Source organism: Podarcis muralis, chromosome 3 (assembly GCF_964188315.1).
Source record: "Podarcis muralis chromosome 3, rPodMur119.hap1.1, whole genome shotgun sequence".
NCBI classification, from domain to species: domain Eukaryota; kingdom Metazoa; phylum Chordata; class Lepidosauria; order Squamata; family Lacertidae; genus Podarcis; species Podarcis muralis.
This window is the reverse complement of record NC_135657.1, coordinates 120,088,870-120,112,435: the sequence shown is the minus strand read 5'-3', so window position 1 is coordinate 120,112,435 and position 23,566 is coordinate 120,088,870.

Below are 23,566 nucleotides of genomic sequence, written 5' to 3'. Positions count from 1 at the left end.
ATACTGAGATTACTCTCCTCTGGTATAATAGGGCCTTTGTTTTGTAACCTTGTCTCATTATATCTGTGGTATATATGGTTTTAGTTGCTACCTTCCCCACATTCTCATACCTGTGGTTTATTTATTTTGCTTTTATTTCGTGTCTGTATTTGTTCAACAGTGATCTAGAATTATGTATAGACTATGTATATTGTAATCAGATTCTGTTTGATAACACTGTTTTCTGCAGATTTTTGTATAACTTTTTTAATAGAGATTATTTTTAAGAAGCACACACTACCTGAGTCTCTCTTGGGACCAACCACAGCAAAGTGCTTTCCTTTGGTCAAGCATAACACACTTCATCAAGGGTAGTACTCTAAGGAGGCATTCTGGAAAGAGGCATTCCTCCAGGTCTGAAGCCATTTAGGCTGAGATGGGACCTTGCGCTAGAATATGTCAGAGGTGAAGACTGGAGAATTGTGATTCGAGGGCCCGATCCCCGCTTGGAGGAATAAAGACACATGGACACAGTGTATAAGGTTGATGGGCAAGAAAAGGCCACAACTTTATTGATTACACCAAGTGAGAAGGTATTGGCTTAGGCATTGGACCACGGAAGATTTGACTCCACCCACTCGGAGAGGGGTGAGTCTGAAGAGGGGTTAACCACCAGTAGGGGGAGCCCTGTTGATGCTAATACAACTATAAGCTCTCCCCTGATGTCACTGAGGGTCGTGTCATGGCCCCCCGCCACACAGGGCATCGGACAGGATCCACAACTGCCGGGTTCCTTTAACGGAATACCCAAATTTGAAGGGATAGGCGATGGCCACACCTTGCCCTTCCACACACCAACAACACATTCCAATGCCTAACCGTCAAATACCAAGAAAGTTGTGATGATTGCTACGAGGTAGGCAACAAACCCCAAAAAAGGCCGGTGCCAATTTGCCAGTTGGAAAAAATTCCTACCAGGCCCCCTGCGCAACACTGAGTCCAGATTCCAACCTCCACTACTACCACCACCCCCACCCCCAAAAAATAAGGATAGCAGATACCTTTGGGTTCAACTTGTGTCAAGTGGAATAAAAGGAACTGGTCCTTCCCATTTCCTTTTATCCCAAGAGAAACACAAACCCCTATATTCATATACTGGTTAGAAAAGACTGCAAATGTCAGGTAAATATAATCTGAGTTGCAAGTATAAAGCAAAGGCAGCTTCACTGAAATTCGCAAGGGGTAAATACTGATTCATAAGCTTTGCTGGGCTAATTTGGTACAGAGAGTTCAATGTTTGAAACAGGCTGTTAACCAAAGTGATGCATCTTTGTGCAATTATTTGCCTGCCTATTTTGCTTTGTAACTATTGAGCTGGGGGGGGGCAATTAACTAACTTAAAAACAAAAAAATAGCAAGAGTCTGGCGATAATGGTGGGGGTGGGGGTGGTGATATCTGTGCCCGCCATACTCCCCTGCCAGCAGTCCTGGTTGCCATTCACAATTTCATCTTGTACACCATGTCATGTAAACATGGACTTGCAGAATTTGATTACTGATTTAATTGTGTTGCTTTCCTGAAAACATATAGAATAGTAATCAACCAGGACAAGATAGTATTTCACTTTACATTCACATCTCCATTCTTAGCTTCTGCCAGGATCTTTTTGGAAACTCATGAGACAGCATAAGTTCTTTTTGGGTTTGACATCTGGTATATTACTGTATAAAACTGTTAATTTAAGCATGCCTGTCTGACCAATAAACTGCTTTTTGAGCTGTTCTTTTACCTAGATCAATTCCCAGGTGACATTCTCCTTTGGCATTCAGTATTTCTTTTCTTAGGTCTTGTAGTACTATGCATATGCCATGCATTCTTCCTGATCATTCAAATGAGAGGAGGTGAGACCTGATGAGATGAACAGATTTGTTGCTGCTGCCACTGCTGCCATTACTGAACTGCTATTTAGTGGGTTAAGGGCATCAGAACAGTTTGTTGGATCAGGCTAATCCCCCAGCTTGTCCAGCATCCTGTTCTCACAGTAGCCAGCCAGGTGCCCGTGGGAAGTCTGCAAGCAGCACCGGAGCACAACAGCACGCTCCCCTCCTGCACTTTCCAGCAACTGGTCTTCAGGAGCATCATTGCCTCCAACCCTGGAGGAAGAACATAACCATCATGGTTCAAAGCCACTGAAAACTTCATTCTCCATGAGTTTTTTCTAATCTTCTTTTAAAACCATCCAAGTTGGTGGTCATCATTGTCTCCTGGGGGAGGGGGTATGAAAAAATACTTTCTTTTGTCTGTCCTGAATCTTCCAACATTCAGCTTCACTGGATGGCCACAAGTTTTGGATATCCATAGCCCAGGACTCCCCTTCTCTCTAAACTAAGAAGCGTCAAATGCTGCAGCCTTTCCTCACTGTGTAGGTGCTCCATCCCTTGGTCATTTGGGTTGCCCTTCTCTGAATCTTTTCCAATGCCACAATGCCCTTTATATGGTGAGGTGACCAGAGCTACACACAGTGCTCCAAGTTCAGTCGCACCATCAAATCAGACGGAAGCTGGTTTGAGGAAAAGCGCATCCATTTCCAGTATTTCTCAAAAAAACTGCACGATAGATATGGCTTGTGGCTAATGTCATGTGTGCATGGCTTCAAGTGCCAGTGGTGGGAACACACTGGGGCCACTGGCCAGATTAAACAGTGATGTGCATACAGCCTTAATGCCTCGCTTTCCATCTGGATCTTGATTCAATATCTAGAAAAGGAGTTACGTGACACACACACAAAATTTAGTTGAGCAAAAGTTGTGAGTCCAGTACCAGCTGCTCATGGACACATTTTGGCAACACTGGACATGCTCAGGGTTGAGACCTGCTACAACCATCCAGCTAATATTCCCATCTTATTCTCAATTTCCATCTACATCCAGTAATCCAGAAAGAAAAGGTATGGTAGCTTTTTGCATTGTCTCTTTATTGACTGTCTGTTTGCAAATGTTTTACAACATTTTATAGCAAGCAGCATCCTTGTAGCACAACCATCTGATGTTACAATAACACATTCTGCTGACTGACTCCCATGCGGCACAAAGGTGTTGTAAAAATCTTCAAGTCAACTCAAGGCAGCTGGTTGAATCATTTCCCAGTTTTTCATATGACTCATAAAATCTGTAACATGGTGAGGAAATTCCCTGAAAGCTTTTTGGCAGCCGCCACCAGTAGCTAAGAATCACATAACCTTCAAGTTAGTTGGGAAAGGAGCAACATGTGCTGAGGGTTTAAATGTGGGGTCACTTTAAATTGTATTCCTGTCATGAAGGTCAGAATAGTTCTTCTGGAGGGCCAGATGATTGAGGAATACCTTTGCAGGGCTTCTGCACATAATAATGTTTCCTTCTCTGTGCTTTTACATGCACACAATAGGTGGCAGACATTCCGCTGATGTGGAATCATATAGCCATGGAATGGTAGAGTTGGAAGGGACCCCCAAGGCCATGTGGTCCTGAACCCCCTTCAATGCAGGAATCTCAGTTAAAACATCGCTGACAGATGGTCATCCAGCCTCTGCTTAAAAACCTCCAAGGGAGGAGAGTCCACCACCTGCCAAGTGTCAAACAGCTCTTCCTGATGTTTAGCCAGAATCTCCTTTCTTGTAACTCCAACCTGTGATATCTGTGGGAAATACTTCATTTTCTGTGGCCTAGTTCTTGGTTTGCTGACGAATGCTGAAGTGGTAGCCCATGCTTATGCCTTCTAAAACCTGTTTGTGTGTGTTATGGATTATTTTTAAAAATCACTTCTTGGGTGGTTTTCCATATTTATTTTAAAATAGTTAAAACTAAGGAACTAAGATGAGACTCCACATTTTGCAGTAATATAAATCCTGTGAAAATAGTTGACACATATGCATATTTTTCCAATATCTGGGGTCACTTAAATATATAGATTGACTGCTTTGCTTTTTATATAAATATACAAAAATAAAAGAGCCAAGAAGTCCATCTGATTGCTGTGGCATTACTTCAATACCCACACCTCTGTTAGGGATAGGGGCAGAGGATGCAGTAAAAGTGGCAAGATCATTTCTCCTGCACGCACACACACAAAACCTGGCTCTAGGGTGGCGCTCATGGTGCCCTAGAGTAAGTTGCAGTTGTGCAGTGTGTGCCACCTTTAGCAGGTCGGTGCTTATGCCCCCTGCCCTCCACTTTTCCAGACAACAAGGAGGAAAGTATTGGATAAGGCTGATAAAGGTTGTGGAGACTTGGTGTCAGCCATCCCATTAAACAGACAGCATTGGATATGATCTATTAAATGGTGACTCTCAAAGCATTCTTGGAAGCCTTGGCTGCTGTTTCTGCCCCCAGACAGACATAATCACAAAAAGCAGTAAAAACACCGAGACAGCCTTTAATAAGTTCCTTCAACATCCATCCCAAAAGCACTGTGGTTGGGAGAAAAAGGGGAGCCCTGGTAAAGTCATTCTCTGCTTGAAAGTTACAGCTGTCAGTCAGAGAACTACACTCACCCACCCTTGGAGTCTCCCTCCTGCCCAGTGTTTTCTGTTTATGGAGAGCTTGGAGACATTTGTGGGAGGTTAAAATAAAGTATCCACTTGAGATGAGGTGGGGCCTCAGAACTAGCCTGCTTAACCTTGGACCACTTCAGACCTGAATCACCTTGGATTTGGAAGCTGTCTGAATACATCAGGAGTGGGAATATTTGCCTCGGATTCATGTCTCATCTGAGGTTTCTCACACAGAGATAATCATGTACACATACAGCCTCTGTGCTGCAGGAACACACAGAAATTGTCTGCAAAACTTTTCTCTCTGTGTGTTTTGTTAATAGGGTTGTGATAAACTTGCTCCAAAATAGACGTGAATGACATGTCTTTGGAAAAAGACAGGAAAACATTTCAACCAAGAGGACAGACTGTATTTCAATGACTTGGCCTCATTTGTGCCTGCAAAATTCAAAAGGATTAAGAGTGTTGGAGAACATTTGAAAGGAGGCTGCTGTGCTTTTGCCTGTGAAATGCATTTCACTAGAGGAGACAGACAGCCGACGCCTCATATAAGCTCATCAATGAGAAGGGAAGGATTTTAATGCCTCCGCCAGTACGTAGACAATTAAAGCAGATCAGGCATTGGAATTGGCTCAGAGCTGGTTTTACTAATTGCACACAACCCCATGGAAAGCTTCCTTCTAGCTGCCTTAAACTGATCGCAAACTTGGCTTTACAATGAAGTATAAAATTCTGTCCAATCAACAGGTTTAATAATAACATTCAAAAATATTCACTGTGCCCTCTGCCCCCTCCCTATTGTGTTCATTTGGCAAATGTAACAGTTCATTACAACCACATTCCAGGGGGGTCGGAGCAGGGTGTGTGTGTGTGTGTGTGTGTGTGTGTGTGTGTGTGTAATTTAGTAGAGGAAGCAATGGCAAATAGTTTAATCACAACCATCCCCTGGGCAATTTAGAATAATTTTCTCATTATAAACTATGAGATGCAGTATAATGAATGTTCAGTCATAAGGTAGCTACAAAACCCCATTAAGGCAGCCAAATGCTGATGTGAACTGCACTTTCCATTGCTGAGAAACACTGCTATTAATGTACCTAACCGCTTTGTGTTTGATTGCTTGGATGTGGTAAACATTTTTTTAAAAAAACTTCATGGCTATGCTCTCTTTCAGTAACAATAACCATGTACTATGTCAGAGAGAGAGAGAGAGAGAGAGAGAGAGAGAGAGAGAGAGAGAGAATGTAGGGCTGGGAGACAGTAAAATGAATAAGGGACCAGGGGAAGGAAGAGCTGGCGCACACACCAGGAGGTTGCTCATTGGGAACAAGAGACTCCTTAATGCACAGAAGGTTCCAATGATTAACTTAGGCCAGGACTGGGGAACGTCAGGCTCAGGTGTTGAATGTGGCCCTTGAGACTCCTCTGTTTGGCCCTTCAGACTCTCACCAGGTTATAGCCCTCACAGGTCATACTCTGTATCCTCATTGCCTGGCTAAAATAGGTCCTTGAACTATGATAGCACCTCTTGCTTGGCCTGGGGGGGGGAGCAGAGGGGCATTAGGGCAGCACAACCAGTTCCCCCGCACTGGACACTGAGCCTGGCAGACACACCAAATATGACATGGTGAATTGAGCAGAAAGTGAGAGGTGGAGGTGCCAAATGTTGGGCTTGCACAGGGTGCCGCTGAAATTTGAAAGACTGAAGTCTGCCCCTGAGTGGAGTGGGGTAGAGGTGTGTGTTTTGAATGGCTACTGCACAAAAGTAGGAGTCCTATCCAATTCTCTGCCCCCATTTGCCCCTTGCCTCACCATCACCAGCATACAGCCCAGAAAAGGTTGTCCACGTGGCCCTCAGGCTGATAAAGGTCCTCCACCGTGGCCCAGGTGAACAAAGTCAGTCAAGAAGAGTCTTCACTGAGCAGCTCAGCAGTTGACCATGCTGGGAAGATATCCTGCTTGGGAGCCTCTGGCTCATGAATTTGAACCAGAAGGCAGCGAACTCTAACCCCATGCTCCCTTCCAGTAGCACCTTAAAGACCAACTAAGTTAACTTAGTTGGTCTTTAAGGTGCTACTGGAAGGAATTTTTTTTGTTTTGACTATGGCAGACCAACACGGCTACCCATCTGTAACTGGACCCATGCTCCCTGGCTGGCATTCTTCTATCATTTCCAGTTGAGGAGAGTCTGGCAAGTCCACAGCAATCAGATGACTTTGAATCATCTCTTAGCAGCAAACAAAGCAGTGTAGTGCCTATCAATCATTCCTGTCACTAAAATAAATTAGAACATTTTTGTCTTAGATTTAAAAATCAGAAGATTTGGTGGGGGGCATCTATTGAAATATAATGCAAGCAAAATATACAATGGTGTGGGTGTGTGGGTATGTGTGTGCGCGCGCATTTGGTGCATGTTGCTTGAAAACATTACCCAGGGAAAAATAAACTAAGAACTGTTTAACGTTTTCCATTTGCCCTATGAGGCAAAACCTACTTTCCATAAGGTCAGATATAGTTTACATACACAGACACGCATACACTACCCTATTGAGTTAGCAGATAGCTGTGTTGGAAGGAATACATGACACAAGCCAAAATGTGTTCAGAACGGACATATGTAGCCTGCTAACCATTTCTATCAAAGAAAAATCAGAGAGAAAATGGGGTAGTATTAAACTATGCTGCCCAATTGAAATTAATGCACCCAACTTAGTCCTGTTTGTTAATTTCAATGGGTCTACCATGTGTAAGACTTAGATGAATGCTACCCATGTGAGGCAGGGAAGAAGCAATGAGTCTTCTAATTTTGTGTTGTGCCATGGATCTGATGGCAGCCATGCTGATGCGAGTTGCACCCCCAGCACTTTCTCAAAACTTGAAATGTGCCTGCTGGTACAAAACGTTGATGAGCCCTGTCCCAGTCCTTGGGATTTCTGTAGTTTCTTTTCTTTCACTGTCCAGTCAACTCACAGTCTACATTTCTACAAAGGAAGTCTCTTTGTGCTTAGCAGACTGCCTCCCAAACCCACGAGCAGCCGCATTCCTCCTCTGCTCCCAAGGTGGGTACAGGATTGTGGCTCTGGGCAGAAGGGTTTGTGGCAAGGAATTTGGTATTAATGCAAAACAATTACCTTTAAATATATAAGGTAAAGGTAAAGGTACCCCATGCCCGTACGGGCCAGTCGTGTCCGACTCTAGGGTTGTGCGCCCATCTCACTGAAGAGGCCGGGGGCCAGCGCTGTCCGAAGACACTTCCGGGTCACGTGGCCAGTGTGACGAAGCTGCTCTGGCAACCCAGCACCAGTGCAGCACACGGAAACGCCGTTTACCTTCCTGCTAGAAAGCGGTACCTATTTATCTACTTGCACTTAGGAGTGCTTTCGAACTGCTAGGTGGGCAGGAGCTGGGACCGAAAGATGGGAGCTCACCCCGCCGCAGGGATTCGAACCGCCGACCATGCGATCCCTAGGCGCTGAGGATTTACCCACAGCGCTACCCGCATTATTATATATACCGGTATATGTTCAATTCCCCTGCTTCCGTAAAACATATCAAAATCAGTCTGGGTTAAGGCTGAAGACTGAAGCCTTGGAACTTCACTAATCTGCCTCAAGCCGATGCCTCTGATGCAAGACCTTGTTCCCCTCGGTGCAGCCGGTTTGCATCTTCTTCTGCATCTTCTCAACAGCTGCGTGAAGTAGGTTTGGCTGGGAGCTGGTGACTGACTGGCCCAAGGCAGGAAGGGAGCAAAAACCATGATGAATGAGTTAACTGAGTTTCTAATGTGAAACTGCACAAGCTCAGAGTCTTTTCTCTTTGTTGTCAGTATTAGCAAAACACTTTTGCTACAGTAAGCTTTGTGAAACTGCACATACAGAGACTATTCTTTGCAGTCCACAGAAACTTATGTCCTAATAAATTTGTTACTCTTAAAGATACCCCAAGACTTATTTTGTGGCACCTTTTTCATGTGTTCCTTTTTGTGGGGATTAGCAGAGGAGGCATACATTTAAACGAAATTATGTACAGCATCTTTAAGTATCAATTGTCTGGCTATTTTCAGGTGGTCTTTACTGATGTACCCTGACGTATGCTTATGAGGTGCATCAAGATTTTGTTGCTCTCTCATGTTATGCCTCTGTCCTTAATTTATTCACTTTTAAAAGAAAAGATTGAGTGCATACAGAAACTTGCAATCCAAAGATAACATTATTATAACAGTGAAAACAAAGTGAGTGTTCACTGTGCTTCTTGTTCAAATAACAAACAATGTGTAGTTCTCTGTGGAATTATCTGTAGGGTGGTATCCTTCACTGGCTTGAATATATTTTGTAAGTTTAGTAATTCCTGCAGCTTGTCAAATTCTAGTAAGACAATAATAAACTTCTGTAAGTTGTAGCATGTTTCCATTTGGTTGCCAGATTTATCTTTGCTTGTTATAAATTCCATGTCGCAGTTTTCATCCCTCTAAGTCACACCATCAGGAGGTCATTTGATCCCAAGGCCATTCGTAAACTTTAAAGTCCTTCAGAAACTGCCCGCCCGCCCCCACTGCTAATCTTTGCTTAGAAACAGCTCATGGCCAGGGCCGACTTTTGACTTTCCTCCCTGTAAAACGCGCACACACACACACACACACACACACCCCGACATGTCCAAAATTCTAATGTTTCAAAAGCAGTTTGCCATCTGGCACAAAAGGCAGCTATTACAGGGGGTGGAGGGAATCAAAAATGAAAAGCTTCCCAGTTTGGTGTGCAGAACCAGTTACTCAGTTATTTGAATCTTGGTAGTAATATGTAAAATCTTCCTTAACTTTAAAAAATGTTTTGACAAACATCTTCTGGGAGAGGGGGGAAATGGAGCATGTTGTATATAGGTCAAACTATTAAAGGGCTTTACTTTCCATCTCTATACTAATACCAAGTCAAGTCTTCCACTACAGGCTAAGTTTAGTTCTACTGGCTATGACTAGAGTGTGTTATTTATACTGTCCAACTTTTGAATGGGGCAAAATAACCTCACACCAGCTCACCCAATGTAAAAGGAATAAATTACAGTATTCCCTTTGATTTGGCCAGATGTAACTTCAGACATGAGCACTGAAAATTGCTGTCAGAGCAGAGATCCTTGTCTTGTAAAATAATATTGTTATAAAGTAAGAATGTCTAATTAAAATTCGGTCCAACTTCATAGATCCAAATCATTTCCGGGAGACCTGAGCATATGGAACATCAGAAATGTGAATACGTAGAAATGTTACTTGCAATTGTGCAGTAAAGGCAGGAGGGGGATTTTTTAAAATGAAGGTGTACAGTGAGTGATATACCCGTATTTTGAAAAGAGGAATCATAGAATCATAGAATCATAGAGTTGGAAGAGACCACAAGGGCCATCGAGTCCAACCCCCTGCCAAGCAGGAAACACCATCAGAGCACTCCTGACATATGGTTGTCAAGCCTCTGCTTAAAGACCTCCAAAGAAGGAGACTCCACCACACTCCTTGGCAGCAAATTCCACTGTCGAACAGCTCTTACTGTCAGGAAGTTCTTCCTAATGTTTAGGTGGAATCTTCTTTCTTGTAGTTTGGATCCATTGCTCCGTGTCCGCTTCTCTGGAGCAGCAGAAAACAGCCTTTCTCCCTCCTCTATGTGACATCCTTTTATATATTTGAACATGGCTATCATATCACCCCTTAACCTCCTCTTCTCCAGGCTAAACATGCCCAGCTCCCTTAGCCGTTCCTCATAAGGCATCATTTCCAGGCCTTTGACCATTTTGGTTGCCCTCCTCTGGACACGTTCCAGTTTGTCAGTGTCCTTCTTGAACTGTGGTGCCCAGAACTGGACACAGTACTCCAGGTGAGGTCTGACCAGAGCAGAATACAGTGGCACTATTACTTCCCTTGATCTAGATGCTATACTCCTATTGATGAGGCCCAGAATTGCATTGGCTTTTTTAGCTGCCACGTCATTAGCATTGGATCTATAGCATTGGGGGGGGGGGGCTCTGGCAATTTCAGTTTCTCTCAGTCTCTCATGTTTCTAAATTTGGGTTTGCCACATTTCTGCAGCAATTTGCAGATTTCTTGTTTAAAAATCCTCATGGAAATTATTCAGCGTGTGGATTTTCCCCCATAAACACAATTTGTATGCAGTTTTTTGACTAATGAACACTTTTTCAGAAGCAATTTCTCCCAATATAATACATACTATGTACTCATTTTTGGGCAAAGTTTCCTCTAATAAACGCATTTTTGTAAACGTTCTTTGGTTGGAGAACTGCATCACAAATTATAGGTAAGTGCAGTTTTCAAAGGATAGCTGTATTTCCTTGTGTTGTTTTGGGATGTGTGAATTTGATAAATTTGCTTTAAATGCAAATTGAATTGAATTCCCCCCCCCCCACTTTCCCTAGGTATCAGTCACATTAGCACGTACGTGTGTGTGTACGTGTGCACGTGTGCGCGCATGTACCTATGCATAGGAGGAAGGGAGGAAGCATCTGCATGTTATGTGGACACCACAAACTTAATATGGTTTACTAGTCATTCACTTTCTCCAGAGAACTGGAGTTCTTTGAGGAGACACAGGTTAGCGCACGCCGATACAGAGTTTTAAGTGTCCTCGCCAGAGGGAAAGCCATGACAGATACACTGGTCTGAAACTGATATGCATTTTATGTAAACTGCTAAGAGGTTTTGATGATTAAGCTGCATATAAATATAGTAAAATAAAAATAAAGAATGAGATAATACAGGGGGCTATTCTTTCTCGCCAAGGCTGTGTCCATCCCTTCTGCTACTCTAGTGTTGCCTTTGGATTTGTTTTTATTCTATTTATTTTCTAGATCTTCACCCCACTTTTTTAAAAAACAACAACTTCCTTACATTACAGCTCACGAAAATATATACAAACAGTAGAATCACCATTAATGATGAAACATCAATAATATCCCACGTGCCAGGACTTTCTCTGGAGAAAAGAAGGGTTTTCTTCCAAAGGTATCCTGCAGATTTCTGCATAGCATTTTTAAAAATCAAATAAATAGAAAAGAATCCACAACTTTCCTCATTCTTTGACTTGTGGTAGCTTGCTCAGTTGCCAAATGCATCATTGGGTGAAAATAGACAATATAGCGTCAGACTCATAGGTAAGAATTGGACCGCTGCTGAATTAATGTGAACTGTACTCTATACCACCTGCATTTAATCTGAGATTGGCCATGCTGCCATCACATCGCTGCTATTAGGAAATGGAAATGTAACTAGTTCAGCAAAGTTCACAACACTCCTAGAATTTAATTCAATTTAGTGTACATATTGCAATGAATGAGAAAATGTGAAGCGGTGATATACCATCAGCCAGCTCTGTGTTTTGTATACAGAATTCCCACATCAAAATATCCCTCTCTGCATTGTCCCAGGGTTCTCCTGATCAGGTTTTTAAAATGTTTTCCTCTGCAGACATGAGAAAGTGACTCCAATCCCACAGTCCACATTCCACTCCATTTTATTTTCCCCGAGTTGTGTGGAAGCATTTTCTCCACCAGCAACATCAGGGAGGTCCTGGATGTGTTACAACTCATTTGCTCAATAGATGTGGCAGCACACTTTTGGGAGAAAGGAAATGCAATAGTATAAGTGGAAATAAAACACAAGCATACATGTGCAACTTCCTAAGGTGAGAAATGCCTCATAGTTTCTCCTTTTTCATGTCAGATCTTCTATATGTTGATAGTTCTATAAATGGCCAATAGCTTCTCATTCGGCCCCCCACGAAGACTCAACAAATATTGGACTAAGAAAAAGCCAATGTTGTGTGAACAAGAGAACTACTCCCCACAATCCTGGTAGAGATTTTTGCTTAAGCAACTCTAAGTCCTGGACGTGGTTTTTGGGGGGAGAGTCATCAATCAAAGTCTCAGGTAGAGAGTATGCTGAGCAAACATGTAGCTATACTATTGGCAAGGAAATGGATATTTTAAAATGCAAACTCAAAATGTTTGAAACTGATTCAAACCATGTTATAAAAATAAATCACTGTAGTGCTGTGGTCCGGTCACTCGAAGCATCGAACGGCAGTAAAAGGCCATCTTTTATGAGAGGAGATGAGTTGATCATGAATTAATCATGACCTCCTACATCACAGGATCTGCCCTGTGGGCAGACCATCTTCCGCTGGGATCTCTGGGGGATCTCGCAGAGCCTGACCTGGTGCAACCAATGCTTTGATGGGAGGACTGAAAGGAAACCAGATTAGGACATCATATACAAATCAACTCAGCAGGGGGCACTCTCTTTTTTAATGCAATGAGGTCCTGGAGTCCATTCGGGCATATCTGAAAGTACTTCAAATTTGAGCAGAGCAGGGATTTTCCACACCTGCACAGCTAAGAACTTCCACTTAATCACTGCAATGGTATTATATTGGGGAAAACCATACCTTATAATATATAATTAATATAATATAAAATGTCTGTGGGGGAGAGGTACAGTGGTGCCTCGCAAGACGAAATTAATCCGTTCTGCGAGTCTCTTCGTCTTGCGGTTTTTTCGTCTTGCGAAGCACGGCTATTAGCGGCTTAGCGGCTATTAGCGGCTTAGCGGCTATTAACGGCTTAGCAGCTTAGCGGCTATTAACGGCTTAGCGGCTTTAAGAAAAAGGAAACAAACTCGCAAGAACTCGCAAGACGTTTCGTCTTGCGAAGCAAGCCCATAGGGAAATTCGTCTTGCGGAACGACTCAAAAAACGGAAAACCCTTTCGTCTAGCGAGTTTTTCGTCTTGCAAGGCATTCGTCTTGCGGGGCACCACTGTATTTTTTATTTTAATTTCATTTTTACTTTTTTGTCATTATGCTGATAAATTTTGTGTTTTTATATTGTGGTCCATCTGATCTTCAGAAGGACAGCATATAAATTTAATAACAACACAATCTTCAGGAGAAGAAAAGGCTACACAAATCCATAGTGGAGTCCCTAAGGCAAGCTTGGATGGCACTGTGAACACTTCCTTCCGGCAGCACAGCTGGTGCCAAATGTCTTGCTCTGCCTTCCTCTGGACCCCATCAGTGAGGCCAAGAGGGGTCTTGTCATCTGGGCAGCCCGGCCCCTCCAGACACATTGCCCAGGCTTGCCTTCCAGGAAGGTCACTTCAGCGCAGCTAACACAGTGAGACACAAGGATGCCAACAATATGGTTTCAGTGTCCCCCAAAAAGTTACTTCCCAGAGTGGAAATTATTATTATTATTATTATTATTATTATTATTATTATTATTATTATTGAAATGGAACACTCAGTAAGAACACCAGCATTTGGTAATGGGTCATGGGATATATAGAAATAATGGAGTTACATTCCTGGACGCACAGCACAAAAATAAGAGGCAAGGGAAAGCTGGAAAATAGGAGTGGTTTCCCCCTTAAACCTTCCCTCCAATATTGTATAATAGGGGCTATATTATTATTATTATTATTATTATTATTATTATTATTATTATTATTATTATTATTTGTATACCACCGTATATCCACAGGGTGCTTCACAGGATAAAATCACAATATAAAAACACAAAATACATAATCAAAACAAAATCAACCCAATACCCCCCCCCCACTGCACTATTCATTTAAAGCAGTATGATTTCACTTTCAACAGTCATGTTTAAACAGTCAATAATTCTGGATGCAGTAATGTTAAATGTAAAGGGACCCCTGACCATTAGGTCCAGTCGTGACCGACTCTGGGGTTGCGGTGCTCATCTCGCTTTATTGGCCGAGGGAGCCGGCGTACAGCTTCCGGGTCATGTGGCCAGCAGGACTAAGCCGCTTCTGGCGAACTAGAGCAGCGCACAGAAACGCCGTTTACCTTCCCACCAGAGTGGTACCTATTTATATCTACTTGCACTGGCGTGCTTTTGAACTGCTAGGTTGGCAGGAGCAGGGACTGAGCAACGGGAGCTCACCCCGTCGCGGGGATTCGAACTGCCGACCTTCTGATCGGCAAGTCCTAGGCTCTGTGGTTAAAACCACAACGCCACCTGCATTAGGGGACCTCTATTCCACTCAGAGATATACTATTCCTAGAGTTCCTTTGAAAGAGATATTGGTGATTGTTACAATTTATGGGAATCGTAGCTTAGCGAAGGAAATGGGGGGCCTCCTATCAATTCTCAGAACTCTTAGCAAACTACAATTACCAGGATGCTTTGGGAGAACCCATGACTGTTGAAAGTGGTAGGATAGATAGTGTAGATGGGGCCTGTTAGCCATGTGTGGGATGCCAACAGGATTTCCTGGGTGCAGGACACTGTATGTGGATTGGGGCCCCTGCACCTGACCCCACCCAAGTATCCATTGGGCAAGAACTGCTGCTAAAGTACAAATACTGACTTAGCCTAGCCTACCTCACAGGGCTGTTACAAAGACGAAAAGGGAGAGGAGAGGGTAATGTATACCACTTGACCTTGTGGGAGGGGAGGGGGAAACCCCACCAAGACACAAATATATGATGCCATTTGTGTAAAGAAGAACGAGCATGCGCAAAGACAGGAAAGCAGGTCCCTTTGCTTTAACTGCAATATTTCATAGTCCTGATATTGACAGCAAAATACCAAAACAAGGTTTGACAAGCCTGATAAATTAAAAACAAACGAACAAAAATCCTCCTTAAGTATGTGCAGCCATTCGTTTTGGAGAACATTGCCAAAGCAAGCTGGAAGTTGACAGCAAAGAAGCAACAGGGAGGGCTACAGAAAATGCTTAAGCGTTGCCAGCAAGTTTGACGTTATAGAAGCAACAGAAGCTGCAAGTTGCTCTTCATCTGTACATTCCTAATGTGTTACTGCAGCCCTGGCCAAGTTTCAGACAGCAGTCCGGAATGAACAATCTGCCCTGGCCTGGCTTTTTCCTGATACTTTCAGCCTCAAAGATCCCTCAAGGAAGAGGGGGGTGTCAAATCTTTCAGGAGAAGAGGATTTAGAGGGATAGCAGAGGACAAAACCAGATCAGCAGAACCTCGTCTTGTGGTGCTACCAGTCTTGAGAGAAGTTTGAAGTAGGCAAGACTGAACTCTCTCTCTGCCGAGGTCATCTCTCCTTCCCCCAGAACTGCAACAGGAATAAAACTGCCTGGCACCCTGTAGAGGCAAGACCTTCATCTAGATTGTCCAAAAGGATAGCTGCCCCCCTTGAAATGGCTGGGCTTGCTGGCATATGCTTGGGGTGGGGAGTCGTGGCTGCCCCTAGAGAAGGGAAGACTGGCTAGATTTGCCTTAGGTGTTAGCTTCCTTGTTAAAAAGCTGAAGCTGCCATGATCCTGCCCCAAGCTGGAGGGTCTTTCGCCATCCAGATGTGGAGGAACTGCAACTGTCATAATCCTTGGCAATTGGCCATGCTTGGTGGAGCTGATGGGATTTGCAGCTCAGCAACATCTGGTGGGTCAACGGCTCTGCACAACTGCCTTAAGGGATGTAGAGGCAGCCTTGACCCCCAATCACCTACACTGCATCACTGTGGGGCTTTGAAATGAGGGCTGTACCTGAGGCATTCACACTGCATGTGGGGTGGCCAGACCAATCACCACAACACCTTGAACATGGTAGAAATTATCACACATGTGATGGCAAGATTTTGTTTGATGGGTATGAATATACTTCATTGAATTAAAAAATATTATAAGGAGCCATGAAATCTGAATCACTGTAGAACTCCTACATCAATTTATAACTTCTTTTTGTGACTGGCAGTGCTACAGGCTGAACTGTAGCGAGATAAATGTAGTCTGTATACATTATGTTTTCCTATGCAGAAATAATTTCTCAGAAACAGCATAAGCAGTTACACACAAATTACAAAAAACATATGTAGATAGGGTAGCTGCTGTGCATAACTTCTGCCTGACCAGTGTATTTGAGGCACATGAGACCCATGTGTGTACACTTTCCCCAACATAGATATTATTTCTATACAGAAAAAATATCCTGCATGATGCTACCCTGAGTGCATATCTCCCATGACTGTGGCAAAGCCAACTATTAGCATTGACTAACAATGGAACGTTATTAGGCAAGTTTTTCTCTACTGCTAGACAGACTCAGCAGATATGATCATGTATTAAATTATTTTAAGTATTACCAGAACAACGAAAATGCACCCCACATGTGTGTTGACTGGAAGGTGGGGGGAGATGTTGAAGAGTTGGAAGGGGGTGCAGAATAGAAAAAATGCTCTGTGGAATCCCAAGAGGCATCTACCTGACGCACATATTTGGCAAAGATTCCTAACAGCATATGAACTGAATAAATAAGAAATATAGTCTGCAATTCCAAGCATCACAATTCATAAATGCTAGTGATGGACACCATGAATTTAAATATTTCTGCTTCCTTTGAGGAATTCTTTAGTAATTTGAATACATCAGAATTTCTGTTTTAACCTGCAGACATTAAAGTGATCTAATGAGGCAGGTGCTGTCTAAGCTGATATATTGAAAACCTTGTGACTTAAACCGGAGAGATTTCTACCAGAGCCCAAGCCTGGCAAAGCTGTATGCTTTAAAAACCAGAGGCTTGGGGGGAGGGGAGAAGAGAAAGGAATATCCTTGTACTCAATGTTTGGATAAATCAGATGCAGGTGATCCTCTTCCATCAGCCATTGTTCACTGCTGACTGAGAAACCTGCTGGAATGTATTATGAGCCACCTAATTTCAGTTATCTGCAAATTTAACCATTAACAAACCCCCAGTACCACTGTAGCATTCCAAATTGCTAACAGCAAAATTTACGTTTGCTAGGTAGCATTCATTGTTCATTAATATTGTTAAGGCCACTTTACAAACGCATAACAATGTTCCCTTAACCGCCAAGATGCTACTCTCATCTATTCATGCATTTCATGTTCGTGTAAATGGAGAGAAGTTGGTAGCACCCTCCCTGGGTCTCCCGCAGAAACAAAGCCTCCTGTATCTATGGGATTTCTCTGGTGCCCCAAGGAGGGTTGACCTCCCTATTGGTTAGTTCTCCTCTAACCACACTCAAACATTTTTCCTGAATCTCTAAAGAGAACGACTACTGACGCCAATTAAAAGGAGACTTGTGGCATGACTGACATAAAATGTGAGACAAGAACCCAACTGCTTACTGGCAGAATCTTTCTGGAAGTTTTCCTGAGCAAGCAGTGGAGTGTGGTGAAATTTTTTGTAGGGGAACCATTAGGGCCAGAGGCACCAGTTTTTATATATATATATATATATATATGCAGGTTTTGGTGTTCTCGGGTGTCTTCCCGTGTAAAAGTTGGGGTGTCTAGGCGACGTTTCGACGAGGTCTCACTCGTCATCTTCAGGCTGGTGCTTTCGGCTTCTTGTTACTGGAACAGAGCAGGATCTCAGTGTTTGAGTTCCTATAAATACTGTTGAGGGGTGTGGTGTATAGCCTCCAATGTTCTGGGCAGAGAGGAAGTTCCCAGGCTAGTGTGCCTTTTCTTCTTTTGTTCCTTAATTGCTTGAGGGATATCTTGAGTGATTTCTTGAGTGATATCCTTGAGGGATATCTTGAGTGATTTCTTAAGTGGTACTCAGGATATCACTCAAGAAATCACTCAAGATATCCCTCAAGCAATTAAGGAACAAAAGAAGAAAAGGCACACTAGCCTGGGAACTTCCTCTCTGCCCAGAACATTGGAGGCTATACACCACACCCCTCAACAGTATTTATAGGAACTCAAACACTGAGATCCTGCTCTGTTCCAGTAACAAGAAGCCGAAAGCACCAGCCTGAAGATGACGAGTGAGACCTCGTCGAAACGTCGCCTAGACACCCCAACTTTTACACGGGAAGACACCCGAGGACACCAAAACCTGCATATATATATATATATATATATATATGCAGGTTTTGGTGTCCTCGGGTGTCTTCCCGTGTAAAAGTTGGGGTGTCTAGGCGACGTTTCGCCTACCTACCAACCTATAAAAACAGATCCCACCACCTATCTGGAAAAAACCACCAAATCCAAAATAAAAGCCTCTCCTATCAGTGAAGAAATCCAGCTAAGAATCATCCCCAGAGAAAAATCATCCAGATGCCCCAAACTCTACGGCCTCCCCAAAATACACAAAGAGGGAACACCACTCAGACCAATAGTCAGCTCCATAGGCTCACCTCTACAAAATCTCGCTAAATTTCTCGCCAAGCAACTTCAGCCCTATGCAGAATCCATCTCTTCACACGTTCCAAACTCCTTCCAGTTCATAGAAACAATAAAGAAGCAAAACCTACATCCCAATGACCTACTTGTGAGCTTCGATGTTGTATCTCTCTTCACACAAGTGCCCATTAATGAAGCCTTGACAGCCATTCAAAACAAATACAATCCCCCCGAATACATCTTGGACCTGACCAACCACTGCCTAACCAACACGTACTTCATCCACAATGGACAAAGATACAAACAGATAGAAGGAGCACCTATGGGATCACCCCTCTCACCGGTCATCGCAAACCTGTACATGGAACACTTTGAAACCAATGCTTTAGACAAGTCAGAACACAAACCCAAACTTTGGCTCAGATATGTTGACGACACCTTTGTAATTTGGCCACACGGGAAGGAAAAACTGGACAGCTTCCTCACACATCTCAACAGCCTACACCCCAAAATACAATTCACTATGGAAATAGAAGCCAACAACCAACTTCCCTTCCTTGACGTCCTAATCTACAAAAAACCTGATGGCTCCCTAGGACACACTATCTACCGGAAAAAAACACACACCAACCGCTACTTACATGCACAATCACACCACCACCCTGCACAAATAAACTCCGTAGCCAAGACTCTCATCTCCAGAACCAAACGCCTGGCTGACAAAGACCACTTGACAACTGAGTTACAGAATCTCTCAAATGTGTTAATTGCCAATGGATACCAGCAAAACAGGGTTACGAAGCTAATCCAAAAAGAAACACCCCCCAAAAACCAAGACACAGAAGAAAACAATGGCATGGCCCTCCTTCCTTATATCAAGGGCACTACAGATAAAATTAGCAAAATCCTCCATAAACACAATATCAAAACAGCCTTTTGCGCCAACCAAAAGATAGCCAATATCCTCAGAAACCCCAAGGATAAAATCCAGTTGGAAAACCAAGGGGTCTATGAAATACCCTGCAAAGTCTGCCCAGCCACGTACATTGGACAAACAAACAGACGAATAAATGCACGTATCGCAGAACACAAGAATGCCGTCAAAAAAGAAGAAAAAACTTCCTCTCTTTTCCAACACATGAAAGAAACAGGACACGAAATTAATTTTGCAGATTCCAAATTGCTCTCTAACATGGAACATCACCACAAGAGAATAATCATGGAAGCCATCGAGATAGAGAAACACCCTCACAACATGAACAAGCGTGACGACACATCCCGCTTGCCAGACATCTGGAAATTAGCCCTCCCCACAAAAACTGACACCAGATCCAGAGGCACACAGAACGCCATCACCAATCAACCACACCAGACCCAAACCCAGACCCTCTCCACAGATAAATTACAGACACCATCCAGTAGCCAAACCATGATGGCACCTCCGGATGCTGCACCCCCCTGCAATCCCTACACAGATCTGGCTGGCACAGGCCACAAAACCACAGCTCGCCCCTATACACGAAGCCAAGCCAGAGCACAACTACAGCCATCTTCTCAGAAAAACTCTTCACAAAGTTCAAGAGGTCAAGACACAAAGGCTTTAGCAACTAATCCACACCTAATGACCCACCTAAGTGGTACTCAGGATATCACTCAAGAAATCACTCAAGATATCCCTCAAGCAACTAAGGAACAAAAGAAGAAAAGGCACACTAGCCTGGGAACTTCCTCTCGGCCCAGAACATTGGAGGCTATACACCACACCCCTCAACAGTATTTATAGGAACTCAAACACTGAGATCCTGCTCTGTTCCAGTAACAAGAAGCCAAAAGCACCAGCCTGAAGATGACGAGTGAGACCTCGTCGAAACGTCGCCTAGACACCCCAACTTTTACACGGGAAGACACCCGAGGACACCAAAACCTGCATATATATATAAATCTACGAAAGCAAATATATATATATATATATATATATATATATATATATATATATATATATATATATATATTAAGGTGTTTTAAAGGTGTTTTTATTGTTTACTTTGTTGTACCACCGTGAATGGTGGTTTTTATCTATGTATTTTTGTTTTGTTCCATCTTGTTTTGTTTTGGGGTTGGATATTGAGTGGGGTGGGGATTGGTTTTGTTTGGGCATAATTGTTTTTGGTTGTTTTGTTTTTCTATTTTGTAAATGGAGGTTAGTATGAGGCTTGGGATTGCTACCGTGGAGGGGCGAGGGAGGTATGGCGGTGGGGGCAGATGTTATAGGCGAAGGGGATCGAGATACGGATATGCTCGTACCCCTTCCAATCTGCGCCCCATCCCGAGAGACGAGGGTAGGGTGAGCAAGGATTACGCACCTCCTTCACTGGTGTTGTGCAATGCCAGGTCTATAGGCAACAAAACCGCCACCCTGCGAGATTTCTTCATCTCTCAGGGGGTCGACCTGGCTTGTGTGACGGAGACCTGGGTGCGCGAAGGGGATACTGTTACCTTACGAGAGATGGCGCCCCCGGGTTTCTCCGTCCTCCACCAGCCACGGACTGTGGGCCGGGGGGGAGGGGTGGCAGTATTAATCCGGGAAGATTGTTCTTTCAGGGCTCTACCATCGCCATCGATCCCCGACATTGAATGTGTTGGCCTAGTGTGGGGCTCCAAGGAGAGCTTGGCTGTCTGGCTGGTGTACTGGCCACCTAGCGCACCAGCAGCCACCCTGTCAGGCCTATTGGAGGCGGTGGCCGGCTGGGCCTTGGAGTTCCCTAACCTATTGGTATTGGGAGACTTCAACTTCCATGCTGATGCCACTCCCTCCTCACAGGCTCTGGACCTGGTGTCTTCCATGGCGACACTAGGGCTCTCCCAGTTCGTTTCGGGCCCCACACATCAAGCAGGCCACACGCTGGATTTGATCTTTGGCGCCGGTATAGATGTGATCATGTCTCCTTCGATGAAGGTGCCATGGTCTGATCACTACGCTCTGAAAGCCAGGATTGACTTTCCACCCCCACCCTGCTTAGGTGGCGAGCCGATTTGGGTCCGCCCGCAGAGGCTGATGGACCCTGATAGATTCCGTCAAGCCTTGCGGGACCTTGCTCCCCCTGGCGACTCATTGACTGAGCTTGTTGAGGGCTGGAATACCCAGCTCCTGGCAGCCATCGATGAGATCGCACCTAAGCGCCCTCTGCGACCCCGCAGAAACCGGGCTCCCTGGTTTACCGAGGAGCTTCAGAAAATGAAGCGGGACCTCAGACGGCTAGAGCGAGTATGGCGGGGTGCTCGTGACGGAGCCTCAAAAACATCTTATAGGGTTTTTATGAAAACCTATGAGATGGCAGTGAAGGCCGCTAAGAAGTCTTACTTCTCGGCCTCCATTGCATCCGCTAGCTCTCGCCCGGCGCAATTATTTAGTATAATTCGGTCTTTAACGTCCCTTGAAGGACAGCCAAATTTAAATAACAATCTGACACACAGCTGTGAGGCATTTGCGAGCTTTTTTGTGGAGAAGGTCCTGTTGCTCCGCCATGACCTCCCTGCCAATTTGGATACAATAAAGGAACTGGAGGCCCCTCGACTGTCCTCGGGTCCAGTATTGGACCACTTTGACCGGATATCTCCAGCTGACGTGGACAGATTCCTCCAAGCTGGAAAGCCCACCACCTGTCCTCTTGACCCGTGCCCGTCATGGCTAATTAGAGCGTGTCCAGACGAGGTGCGGGCCCCCCTGGGGGATATCATCAATTTGTCCCTTGGCACTGGGATATTCCCAGGGGAACTGAAGGAGGCGGTGGTGCGTCCGCTCTTAAAGAAAACATCATTAGATCCCTTAGATCTATCCAATTACCGCCCGGTCTCGAATCTTCCATTCCTGGGTAAGGTGATTGAGAGAGCGGTTGCTGAACAGCTCGGTAGGTTTCTGGATGAAACATCTGCTCTGGATCCATTCCAGTCCGGCTTCCGCGCTGGGCATGGGACCGAGACGGCTCTGGTCGCCCTAACAGATGATCTCCGCAGGCAGCTGGATCGAGGCGGGTCGGGGCTGCTGATTCTTCTAGCAGCCTTTGACATGGTCGATCACAAACTCCTGGACCACCGCCTTGCCGACGTGGGGATCCAGGGCACAGTCCTTCAATGGCTGCGCTTGTTTCTCTCTGGTCGGGGACAGAGGGTGGAGCTTGGGGGGGGAATTGTCATCGCGCCACTCCTTGGTGTGTGGAGTGCCTCAGGGTGCGATTCTCTCCCCGATGCTTTTTAACATCTTTATGCGCCCCCTCGCCCAGCTTGTCCGGAGTTTTGGGCTGGGTTGCCATCAGTATGCTGATGACACCCAACTCTATCTGTTGATGGATGGCCATCCTGACTCGGCCCCAGACACACTGACCAGATGTCTGGAAGCTGTGGCTGGATGGTTACGTGGGAGCCGGTTGAAGTTAAATCCTTCGAAGACAGAGGTCCTCTGGCTGGGGCGGGACGATATGGGATCGAGGGGGCAACTCCCATCTCTTGCGAGGGTGCAATTAGTGCCAGCATCGTCCGTTAAGAGTTTGGGTGTAATCTTCGATACCTCCCTCTCTATGGAGGCGCAGATTACAGCTATAACAAAGGCGGCATTTTTTCATCTCCGCCAAGCTAAGCAGTTGGCCCCTTATCTCTCTCGCCCTGACCTAGCCACTGTGATCCATGCGACGGTCACCTCCAGACTGGATTATTGTAACTCGCTCTACGTAGGGCTGCCCTTGAGACTGACCCAGAAACTCCAGCAGGTGCAGAATGCCGCGGCGAGACTCCTTATGGGGTCTTCGCTGCGAGATCACATTCATCCGGTACTATACCAGCTGCACTGGCTCCCGGTGGAGTACAGGATCAGGTTTAAGGTGCTGGTTTTAACCTTTAAAGCCCTATTCGGCCTAGGA